This window comes from Rosa chinensis, chromosome 6, assembly GCF_002994745.2.
Source record: "Rosa chinensis cultivar Old Blush chromosome 6, RchiOBHm-V2, whole genome shotgun sequence".
Taxonomy (NCBI): Eukaryota; Viridiplantae; Streptophyta; class Magnoliopsida; order Rosales; family Rosaceae; genus Rosa; species Rosa chinensis.
This window is the reverse complement of record NC_037093.1, coordinates 60,969,567-60,982,367: the sequence shown is the minus strand read 5'-3', so window position 1 is coordinate 60,982,367 and position 12,801 is coordinate 60,969,567. Positions and strand designations below refer to the sequence as shown.

Genomic DNA, 12,801 nt, shown 5'->3' with positions numbered 1-12,801 from the left:
TCTGCGACAAAGTTGATGACCTTCTACCCAAAATTAAAGGGTTATTTTTTGTAAATCAAAAACACCGTGGAATCATGAGATGAAGGGGTATATATTTTAAAAGTATTGATTTTCCCTATCATCTATCCATACGAGGCTGGAGATTTGGATAACTCACAAAGCAGGAAACATTTGTGGCTGGCCCCAAGCATAAGGCCTCATCATGGTAAAGTAGTGCCTTCTCATTCCCAGTTGAAGCAACCATAGTTCTGCACGAAACATAGATGTTGTTACATTATACTTATTGGCACCCACAAACAACGACTCATAATACATGTTTCAATAATATCAGTACTGAAAAACCATTTTAGGATAATAAAATAGTATGTTAGTTATCAAGGAAATATAAAAAAAAAAAAACAACAACGAATGCATATTACTACCCCATCGTAAACGAGTTTGTGTGCTAACCTTCCCCCTCCACCGTGACTTTCTTCCCACCCATGCAGATGTAATTGATGAGGAGAATGTTGTCATTCCCTATAGGGTGCATCAGCATGTAAGGTCCTGGCAGCATCCAAGATTTGGCGTTAGTTTGCTCTGCTTCATTACAACCCATTCTAATCACATGATTGACCTGCTCGTTGCGGGTGACTGCATAAGTGAACATAGCCTTGGCATGTGGAGATACAACTACCTTGGATTCAGGTACACACCCGCCTTGATATGTTCTCATCTCTCTTGTTGGGGCGGCACCAGGACTGCTTGAGCTGGCAGATACAGCCTTGACTGCCTTACCAAAAGCATTATCACATAGCTTTGAATTTGCGTGCATACGCAATGTAAATCCTAGTTTACTTCACAAATTCAACCGCTTTTTTAATTGATAGTGCCATATGAAGGTCATTAAGGCAAGTGTCATATATACGTATATATGATATATTGGTCACATTACCTTCATTTGCTGCAAGCTCTCTTCATCCTGAAATGTGTCAGCATGAAGGACTGAATCTCTACTCCCCATTCCATCCCTCCTCTACGGTTTCCACACAGAGACTGTGTGAACGTTGCAGTCATCCCCCTCCTGTTTGCCGATCTCAGCGGTTGGATCTTCACCATCTCGGCACATTCCTCCCTCAAACCGCTTATCTGATATGCTATAATCTCCACTTTCCTTGCTAGTTTGGTCACATCAGGCTGAATCCTCCCACAAGCATCCATGAGCCTTCACACGTCACCCTTGACCCCCATGAGCTCTAACTTGACGTTGAAGATGTCCTTATGAACTGACTTCCTCAGTCCGAGTCCAAACTCACCATCATCATCGAGGCATTTAGCAGCCATTTTCACCCGCTTGTTCCTCTCCATCATGACAATTAGACTCTTAAAGCCACCATATGTCCTAACCCTGGTAATCAACTCCCTGACCTCAAAGTCCCCCCAGGCCTTAAGTGGAAGTATAGACCTATTAATATGAAAACAAGCCGAGCCGACCTTCTCGAAGTATAGAACCTGGAGGAAGAGCACACACCCCCTAACAACACCGTCCCCATGTTCCCTCAACACCGTCCCCATGTTCCCTCTGGGCCGTCACAGAGTCTAGCAATCTTTGGAGACAAAAGGAAGCCCAGTTCTTCTGCCCAATGCGTCTCATTTCCAGAAGGGGTAGAATCAGAGACGTGTCAACAGCGTCATCTGTTGTAGGGCACAGAACCAAACCTAGTGCAAGCAAGGAAAATGAGATCCTAAACTTGTCGTCGGCTTCCTCACGGTCCCGTACTATTTCCTTAAGATGACAGTACTGGATCCTTCCTTCTCTGTCGTACATGTCTTCCACAATCATGCCATACTCAGCAACGTCTGTGGCAGTCCCCAGTTCAAAGTCAGAGCCTTCATCCTGCACTTCCATTACACGGCCAAACTCATGTGGAGTAAGTGCAAAGTCATTCTGGCCCATTATCGACACTCTGCGGTTACCGAGGTCAACACTGTGCACCATCAGCCTCCAGACAGGTCCAATAAGAGTGTTGCATCCAATCTGCAAGAGACCATCAAAGCCCATCTCAGCTATGGCAGCCACCTTTTCAACGAAGAGTCTAGATACGGTCAGTGTGAACTCATAGGGTTTGGAATTTGTCACCAAGTCCCCCATAACAAGTTCAGTTGATCTCGTAGCCACATCAGGGGTATTCGGTGGAGTCATTTGCTCAAATGCCTCCCGTGATATTTAGTGGAGAACTGAATAGATTACCTCACCAGGCCTTCATCTGAATTCAGGAATTGTATCAAACATATTAACGAAATTTCAATTCCATTATCGAAACCATTATCCATAGTCAACATCCAAATCACATATTATGGCGGAAAATTTAAATGAACAATCTCCATACTAATGAGTGAAGATCAAACATTCAGTTAAATGTTTTGGTCGTCCTGTATTGTTCATGATATATGGAGGCCAAACAATATTATAACAAAAAATAAAAATAAAATAAAGATAAATTAAACTGACCAACACACTATTTTGGCATAATCAGGGATTGGGTTATAATTAAAAATATTTGCCTAAAAAAAAAATATAATTTATTTATTTTTTATTTTATTTTTACAGGGATTGGGTCTTTGCACAACTACAACGCCAAACCCATCATCAATTATATATTTGGGCCTTAAACGGAAAAATAAAACTAAAACATTTGGGCCTCCACTGAAAGGACATTTTAAATTTGCACAGATCCTATTGATCAGCAACCAGATCTGTAATAGCATATATGGAGAACACCAACTTCTGGAGGCCTAAATGAAGATAATTATTTAATCACAATTGTGCAAAAAGCCTACAACTCGATACACAAGGTGAGCACGTTTATGTACCCACATCTGCATGTGCATCCATTATGACCCTCCTTGTTGGTAGTTTTAAGCAGTTAAGATCTACATCCCACAATGCAAACTCACTAGTTGGAAGCTAGTGTGGATGCGGCAAGTGTGAACAACAACCCATTCCGAGTGATGTGATCAAACGACCCCGACCTACAATACTAGGATACTATCAGAGTACATCACAACAATACTATGTTTCCAAACTAGCATCACACACTTAAATGGTCATGTTGTTCTACTAGTACCCAACCACAATTCACACATTTACTGACCAAACAGAGACAACCACAGCATTCAGTTACTTTAAACCCACGAAGGTGGTCAGCTAAGTAGATATAACTGAAGGATAATCATGTAATGACAGAAAGCTAACTTTGCAGAGAATGAAAAATCTTGGAATAGTTGCGTGGAGAATAATATCCTTAATTTTGCACGCGCCTCCTCTCACTATGGACGCTCTGTGGAAGGTTGTATTGTATGGTTACGAGCCTCTAAACCTTGAACCAAAACTCTCCTTTCAACCTACTCTAACCTCAAGAGGTATCTGGTGTCTAGAAACCTAGCTGGGAACAACATGTGAAACCGAAATACCATATCTGAAACCATATAAACTGGACCTTCTACCCACAGAGAACTCTGTGAGTGATTGTAGTTGAGCCATGTCCCCAACCACCGATCGCAATGTCTCGATATCAGAACCCAAAAAATTTGCCTGCATTTCGCGCCAATTGCTCGATTGTCATAAACCTTAATTCAGTCCTTTGGGTTCTAGATGGTGAATCTCAGACACGTTACCTCCATCGATGATCAAACATACCTGATCAGTTGATGTCTACGTGGACCATCGGATGAAAGAGCACGTGGACTGGGGCCGTTCCTTTTAACGATTCCATCAGACGGCATTTGTCCAACTAGTTACAGGCCGTTCAAGATCTAATAAGTGGCCCAATGGTTAAATGGAAGGGCGATGTCATGTTGCTAGTTCAAGTTATTAGTTACTCATTCCTCTATTGGTATGCGGAAACAGTCATCAGACTGTTCCATGATTTCGAACGGCATGACCACGTGGTGGAGGATATCAGTACCGTTGATTTTGAATTAACCCTGAACCGGATGATCGACAGCTTGCTTACTATGGATGTGACTTGACCATGGGACCTTCCCCAGCATAGAGATACAAAAACCCTGGTTTTGGGCTACCTCATATATAGTGACGTCTGCCGTCCTTTAAAAGTAGCGAATCCCATGTGCCAACCCCCAACCCTAAACCTTAAACCCTAAACCCTAAATCCTAAACTCTAAATACTTCCTAAACCCTAAACCTGAACCGCTAAAGTTTCTAACCTCTGAAACCCTAAACCCCCACAACATGAAATGTAAATGAACGTTCCTCAACATCCAAACCCTACACATTAAACCACAAATTATCTCGAACCATCTATACTCTAAATGAAGAAGATTGTATATCTAAACCCCTTAAAACCAATATTCCCAATAAACCATTAACCGGATACATAAATTGTCAAATTATATGTTCAATATAACTTAGTGTAAGCATTTCGACTTACCACTGTCCACGTCTTGTTTCATATGACCTGAAAGTGAAGCACCATCTACGATTGAGAATCTGAACTCCTTGTCCTTTGTTTCAAAGAATCGAAACAATACCACAAAAACTTTATTAAAATATTTATGTGTTACAAAAACATAAAACCTACTATTCTTAGTAATCATCGTAACTGAATTTGTTAACAATGTAGATAAAGTTCATTGGTCGTTGAATTTTCTTTTGGGGTTGTTGGCCATGTGTTTTTATTTATAAAAAAAAAAAAACATTTCACAATTTGTTCCAGACTGCGTAGAGCTCCCCTCTAAAAATCACCTTACTTTTGACATATATTTTTTCACACCAAATATAGACATTTCGACCTATCATTTGAAACAACCAAAAAACCGTAAGAACCTCATATAAAATGCGGGGAACATTTATTTTCACATATTGATGGATGATAGATACACATCTAATACAAACTATACAACGTAATAACTTAATTTTAACATTTTACAAGAAAAACTGAACCCAATCTTCATAAACTATCCTCATTCACAATACAACATACCTGTTCACAGTTTATGTAGGGTCACCTTCAATTTCGAAAAATGTTTCTTCATTGTTAGTGTTAATATATTTGTTGGTAATCTAAATTACCCATAAAATAAATTGTTGCGTGTATGATAAAAATGACGTGCATGTAGTATTTAAAGGTGTGTGACCAAAATTCATGAATGTAGTCCATCATGTCTTACCACTGGGAATTTGTGTATATTCGAACGATAAAGCTAATTAAGCAAATATCGTTTGTACCTTACTATAAACCCTAGCCTTCTTGGCTGTTGACATATTGAATTCACCTTGAATTTCAAATAATAAAATAAAAAATAAATCATATAAATTTTTTTTTTTTACCATCCGAAAATAAAACTAGATTCAAAAAGTGATAGATGTAACATGACGTCAAAGACTAGGCGTTGGATACTAATCTAAATTGTTACTTAAATTGTGAATTTATAGTTTAAATTGTTAGTCAACTTGTGAACTCTTCCATTAATTTCATGGGTCATGAAATCATTTATATTTACATATAAAAAAATCATTGGAAAGGAAAAAATATATATATATATATAAATAAAAACCACAAACACTAAGGCCATGTTTGGTTGGTGGAAAGGAAAGGAATCACTTTCCTTTCCTTTGGGAAAGTGTTTCCGGAGGGGGGGGGGGAACCAATTTCCTCCACTTTTTCCTTTCCTTTGGGAAAGTGTTTCCCTTCCTTGGCTGTCCCAAACGCAGGAAAGGAAAGTATTTCTTTTCCCAATGCTCACTTTCCGGGAAACAAACATGGCCTAAAGGGAACCAACCCGTAGTGTGACGTCCCGAACCCGAATTTACCAGTTTACAAGTTTTTCGATGGGTAAACGACATTTACATTTACTTTTTGGCTCCGTTTCGACATTTTAGGGGGCCCTAAAAGTTGACTTTTTGTTCGGGTCAAAATTTGGGAAAATGTTCTTCATGGAAGTCGTAGAGGATGTTAAACTGAGCGCGTGCATATGTGGTGCGTAAAAATCGGAGTTCGTATGTGAAAGTTACAAGCGAAATAGTAAAGTTACTGTTCATTGGTAGAAAGTATAAATTTGAATTTTTACTGTTGGGACCGGTAATTTTTCTTTTCTCTCTCTCTCCTCCTCCCCGCGTCTCTCTCCCTCTTCTCTGCAACTCTGGCCACCTCTTGATTCCGGCCACCTGGGAACGAACAAGTGCCACTGCTGGACTCCTCTACTCCTACCCAACCTCCCCACGGCGATAACTCACGGCGGTTTGGACGGAAAACGAAGAATCAAGCCCGGAAACTTTACTGTAGCAGTTTGAGTCAACGCCGATTTCTCTCGATTCCGGCCATCTCCGGCCACCAAACCGGCGTCGAAGGTTCGGTTTTTGCCAAGGATCATTCTCCCCCTAGCCTTGAGCCACGATTTGCAGTGTAGAGGAAGAATCGACGATTGGAAGATTACGGTCACTATTCACAGTTTGAGTTCAAGCTTCTCCTTAATTGTTGAGGTACTTCCGCTCATTTTCTAACTTGGTTACAGTTGAAAGAATTATTGGGTCCGTTGAGTAGGTGCTGCTGCCAAAGTTTGGTGGCCATCGGAGCTGGTGGCGGTGGCGGCGGTGCCGCCACTATGGGCGGCGGTAGCGGTGGCTAGGGTAGCTTTTTAATTTCAATTTCTGGCTAGTTAAATTCTATAATTATCATAGAGCTTGTATGTGAAGTTTGGTGAATTTTGGAGAAGCTTGGAATTAATTATGAATTTTTGAAGTTTAGGGTTTCGATTATCGAATTACGAGAATCCGACCGTCGGATATCTCTCGGTTCTGCCTTGGAACCTTTAAATTAACGAATTGGTATTAGTGGTATAATTTGGGTTGCATCCAAGGAGAAGTGGAGATGTAATTATGAGGAATTGATTTTAGGAATTGTATTAATTTGTCGAATAACTATTCATGGAATATAATTGTGTACAGGGCGATGCACCGAGCTATTGCTCAACGAAGGAACTCGTATGCATGGTCGCCTAAATAGTACTGTGAGTGGACATTTGTTTTTAAATTAATTCCGCATGCAGTATTATTATTATTTTCTTCCAATTGAGATTTAATTATGTTTTGAATATTTGAGATTTAGTTTATCGAGATTTATTTATGGATTACGAGATTAGTATTGAAATTCCTTCCCGAGGGCTTTTAGTAGATTTTTGAGATAGTCATTCATGAGTTATTGAGTTGGGAAATGATTTTCGGGAAGTGACTGATTCGGAAAAATATTATGAGAATTATTGTTTTCGAATATCAGTTTTTATGAAGATATACGAGTGCGAGGGATTTAGCAAATATTTGAGCATGATTGATTTATCGAGATTTATTGGGTTTTGAATTCCGCACTTATCAGACTTGGGTTAGATGGAGCTTTCTTTCCGAAAGCAATTATTGAATTATAGAGTATGTGATTATGCTTTCGAGGATTTATTGAGATATCGAGGATTGAGTTAGTGAGTTATTACTGAGTTATGCTTTCGGTGAATTATTATTGATTTATTGAGGTAATATCGAGTTTCTTTCCGAAAGCAAGTGATTGAAAGAGGTTATGTTCAGTTCTTGAGGAGGCTATTCAGTTTATTAAGGAGGCCAGTTTTGGCGCATGCGTATCTTACCTAGTTGGCAGTCCCTTCTAGGTAATAGTCTGGTTGGCAGTCCCTTCCAGACTACAGCTCGGTTGGCAGTCCCATCCGATGCGTCACCTGGTTGGCAGTCCCTTCCAGATGACATGAGGTAGTTACTTGGCAGTCCCGTCTACTACCTGTGGTTAGTCGGCAGTCCCGTCTACTACATGTGGCTAGTTGGCAGTCCCATCTATCCACCGCCTCCTATTCCGGTTGGCAGTCCCTTCCGATGCGTCATCTGGGTGGCAGTCCCTCCTATATGGCATGAGATGACTAGACAGCAGTCCTTTCTAGTCATCAAACGAGCCTCATGAAAAGGGATGTTTTTATAAGGATTGAGGATGAGATTTTAAGAGATTTCAAGATGTTCTTGTTACGTGATTGAGATTTCAGTAAAGAGGATGATTAAAAGTATTTCCAAGATTGTTACTGCATGCGAGGTTTTAGAGAATAACTTGGGAAAGCATTAAGTTTTATTTATTCATTTGAAATCACTTATTTTTTGTCCACTCACTCTAACGGATTTTAAATGTTTTCCCCTGGGCCCTTCGGTTTTAAATGCCTAGTTTGCAGGCCAGTTTAGCTTGAGGTCGAGCGTACTTGGGGTTGAGGCATAGCTGTCATAGCTTCTGCATTATAAAAGCATTGGTCATTTATCTTGCTTTCTATTCTCTTGTTCGCCTGTATATTAGATTGCTCTGATAACCTATGAGATCAATATTCTTAAATTCAGAATTGTTTATGAAATGAGTTATGTGAGATGTTGTGATATTGGGAGCAAGGTGGCTCCAGGAGAATAAGGATGGATGATTTAGAAGTGTGGATGTTTTTCTACAGGTTTTGGGTTGTCCATTTTTAGGGGAAGTTCTGTCAAATTTTTGGTAGAATTTCTTCTAAAGTGGGCCCCGCAGGGCCTCTTCGGATTTCAGGGTGAAAACCGGGGCGGGTCCTGTCACGTAGCCACTGTCATTTGTAGATTACCAGTATGGCTCAAATGATGACGCCATATTCACCATAATTGATGTGTGCACGCCAACTGATTAGTTGTCGATTATGATGTAGCCAAGGCATCCCTCATTCGCTGAAAAGGCGCTTATACCCCTCATAATACAACAGGGTGGTCATGAAGGGCTTAAGAGGTACTAATGAAATCTTGTTAAACAGTTATACTCCCAAATCGTTTTGTAGGAAATTGGATTGCTACCTCCACCGAACAACGACGCCATTTACAAAAATTTCCCACTTGAAGTGGGGTCAACATGACATGATTGAAGCCGTCTGTAAATAAATGCTATTGGACAATTCTGCTGAGGAAATGGATGAAGGTGAGAAGATTCCTAGGGGGCGAATTGTCCACTAGACTATGTCCCCCACACTATGCATGAGTTATTGTGAAACAACCCGCTGATGCCATGTGTACACCCATTTCAGTGGTAACCCGGTGATGCTATGTGTATACCCATTTCAGTAGCATGTTTTGTGTAGGTTGGAACGGGATTCAGACCCTTTGGTTGTCGTTTTATTTTTATTTTTATTTTTAAATTTTTTTTATTAACATTTTATTTATTTCAAAAGGATTTCATACCATTCAGCGGATTCGTGTGAATCTTATAAGTCAATTTATAGCTTATATGTGTAATCTATTGTTCGACATACACAAATTCACACTTTTTATAAACCCTAAACCCATAAACCTAACATAAAATAAGAAGCCTCAACACTAAAACCCCTGAACCCTGGACCATGAGGCAACCGAAACACTGAAGCATGAATGAAGAAGCCTCCAAATTGTAGACCCCGTTAACCAATATCCCCACAAACCATTGACCAGAGACAACAATGGTGTGATTTTCATGTTGATTATAACTTTGTGTACACATTTTGATTTACCACTTTCGCTACATTAATATCATATCTCAGTTACTCGAACATGCCATTCTTAATAAGCCTCACCGAAAGCACGTGAACACCAAACACTGATTAGAAGGTGAGATTTTGGTGATATCGGTTTCAGTATATTAACATATTACACAAGAATGCAGACGTTGCACTAATCCATGGTTAGATAAATACATTAACAGGAATGCAAATGTTAACTTTGTTAACTTAAAACGAAAACCTAATTATCTTAATAAGTATTGTTAACTATGGTAGGAAGCACAAAGGTTTGCGAACATTATTAGCTGAGATCATTTGAATTGTATTTTGCATTTCGACTTTTTCATTAAACGGTCGTAATCTGAGATTGATCTTATATGTTAAAAATTTGTTCAATGCAAAAAAAGTATTCATGACGACAACGACTATAGTGAATTTCTTCAATCGGTTGTCTCGGTGGTCTGTACCCTCCAAGATGTAATTAGGAATGAAGACTATACATGTAACATTTTACATAATGATGAACAATGTATCTATGAAATTATGCTACATTGGGGAGGTAAGGGGATAAATGGAGATAATTAAGGAGAGGGGGATACAATAGGTTGGCCTCAATGACTGCTTGACTCTTAAACCGGTGCGACCGTGCGAGACCATGTCTTCCCAAGAACGGTAATCATTAATGTCTTGACGTCGAAAATTCCAGTTCAATCCCTTAGTCTACACAATGATAATCTAGATAACGTTGGAGGGATAGTATGGTAAATGTAAGACCTAATATGGTAAATTCACGACCACGATCGATTAACTTAATCAATTAAGTCAAGCCGCCCGTCAAACCGAATGAAGAATCGGAAAGGTTATTGCCTAAAACGAGAGGCAACAGTCGCAAGCACATCTTATTACCCAGATTGAACTCCTAATCGATCCATCCATATTATCATTCCTGTGCGGCTGACAGTATTGCAGAGAGCAATCCCAAGGTGTGTTAAGTAGCTATTGTGTTTTTCATTTTGTAAGTAGATTTTGGGTACCGGTACTGATCATGTACTTAAATTTCAATTCCATTTTCAGAATTTGATGCAGATATGGCCGATTTTAGTAGAATGTTTCACCCAACCTTCATCTTCATTGTTCAGTACCCGGGACAGAACGTCGAAAAGATGGTGAGTTCTTGGTTGGGGTTGGAGGACTGTTAGTTTTTCAGGGATTGGGTATAATAATAGTGCAATTAAGAGAGTGTTTTGGTTTTCAATTCAGCAGTTATGGTTTCCATTGGGATGGTGGCTATGTAATTTATGGTTATTTCGGTGGTGGTGGTATAATTTTTATGGTTTATTTTGCAGAAAATTCCACCGCTCTTTAGTAGGGAGCACTTGAGGGACGATGACATTGACGTCGCTCAACTAGTCTTGGATGGATGCAGGAAGTGTTCATATTATGTGAAGGTTACCCCACAAGGGCGGGACCATTGGCTGGGTTCTGGTTGGGGGACAATGTCTGAGACGATCAGGGTCGAATGGTGCTGCTACTTCAGTACAAAGGCGGAATGAAGTTCGTCGTGTGCCGTTATGATGTCAACCGGGCGTTGATGTATGCTTCTCCTCGACCCAGATTCGGTCGCCTGCCTCCCACATCACCGACTATTAGGGGTATATTCGACGACTTCGTATCTGACATTTGGGATGAGACGGTCAATGTGGTAAGTAACAATTTGCCATCACTGATATGGTCTATGTGGTATACGTCCATAACCTATTACCGACTGTAATTGTTTTGGGTGCATTTGACAATGTCAACCTGTCGTACCAAGAGGTGTCGTCCATGATAGGCTGATTGCGGACTGATCCCCTGCTGTTTGTGACTTCCGATGGGAGACGGATCCTCCAGTATTCCAGCATGTGGAGCTCATGGGAGGACGTAGGAAGCTAAGATTCGTACATGAATGGGAACGCTTTCACTTGGAGAATCGGTTGGGAAAACGTCGGTGCTGTGTGTTCACCTACTTGGGAAATCTGCGGTTCTCGGTTCTTATGTTCGACACTGTTCGAGGAACCCTTTGCACGACGCCGCTGCAATTCACCCAAGCTCCAGACGCGCCTCCACATACCAATGGTATTGACCAAGAAGAGGGGAATTTGGACCCTGAGGATGACCATATGGATGCGGATGGGGCACAGGTGGAAGATATGGAGCAAGGAATTAATGAAGATGAAGTTGAAGAAGGCGACGACGAACCTCAGGAGGAAAGGGTGCCAGCAAGATGGCGTAGAGGGAGATCCTGCCAATGCACAATCTAAAGATGTCACGGTGTAAGTATTTTGTTAAAACCTTTAGGGTTTAGGGTTACTGAATTTACTTTCCAAACTGCCCCGATAGTATGCGCCATTTGATTCCATTAAAAAGTCGAATATGGTTTGTTAAATTTTCATAAACTATGCATGTATGATGAAATCTTTTATCAATGAGGTAACTAACCAAGGACTGTGCTGTTCTTGTAGTATCTACCAGCCAAGTTTGCTCAGGCCACATTTCCCAGAGGAACACCAGTTCAGATAAAGGTGCAGAAATTAGACGGACGTGTGTGGAGAATGAAAGCCGTCCCATCCAATACCACTCACTACTTAAGTGCTAGGTACACCAAATTCAGGGAGGACCTCAGTTTGCCTCTAGGGTCTGCAATTGAGATCCATGTGGTTGACCGCAACAGATTGGTTTTCGAGTGAAGTGGATATGGTATGGCTGCTATGTTTTTTTGGCTCGGTGCAACCATTGGCGAAAACTAATTTTCATATCTTTGGTGTTAATGTTTATGCTCATCCATCTGTTTCTGCATGTTTTTGGAATTCTAGTTATGTCGGTTTTTATTTCAACGGACAATTAATATTAGTACATTTTAGTTAAGTTGGTTTTAATTTGCTTTGGATATTGATATTACGGACTATGATATTAGTACATTTTAGACCAGTTTTGGTTTTAATTGCTGCTTTGGGTATTGATATTAGTTCATGAACAAGTTTGCTCATTAAAACCGGAACATGGTTTATGGCTTGTTGGGTAGTAGGTTTTGCTTGATTGTGGTTATCATGAACTACCTATCGGGCTGCGCTCGCGCGTGCGCTGATTAAGTTCAGTTATTAATAGGTGGCTATTTATGTATCGATGTCTAGTTTCATTGGGTGCAATATCTTTTTCGGTTGTTTTTATATAATCCACACCAGACTATTGGTCAAGTTGACATTGGATAATAACACCTTTGTTTTGAGACTAGCATTCGTGCCC

The 12,801-nt window shown here is 40.3% G+C and overlaps 1 long non-coding RNA gene across 1 annotated transcript; it reads left to right on the top strand.

Annotated features, from left to right (window-relative positions):
- The first annotated feature begins 10,367 nt into the window (after window positions 1–10,367).
- LOC121050260 lies at window positions 10,368–12,413 on the top strand. Its single transcript, XR_005802498.1, has 4 exons — window positions 10,368–10,502; window positions 10,594–10,685; window positions 10,866–11,831; window positions 12,021–12,413. It is a non-coding gene; the product is annotated as an uncharacterized LOC121050260 (long non-coding RNA).
- The last annotated feature ends 388 nt before the right edge of the window (window positions 12,414–12,801 follow it).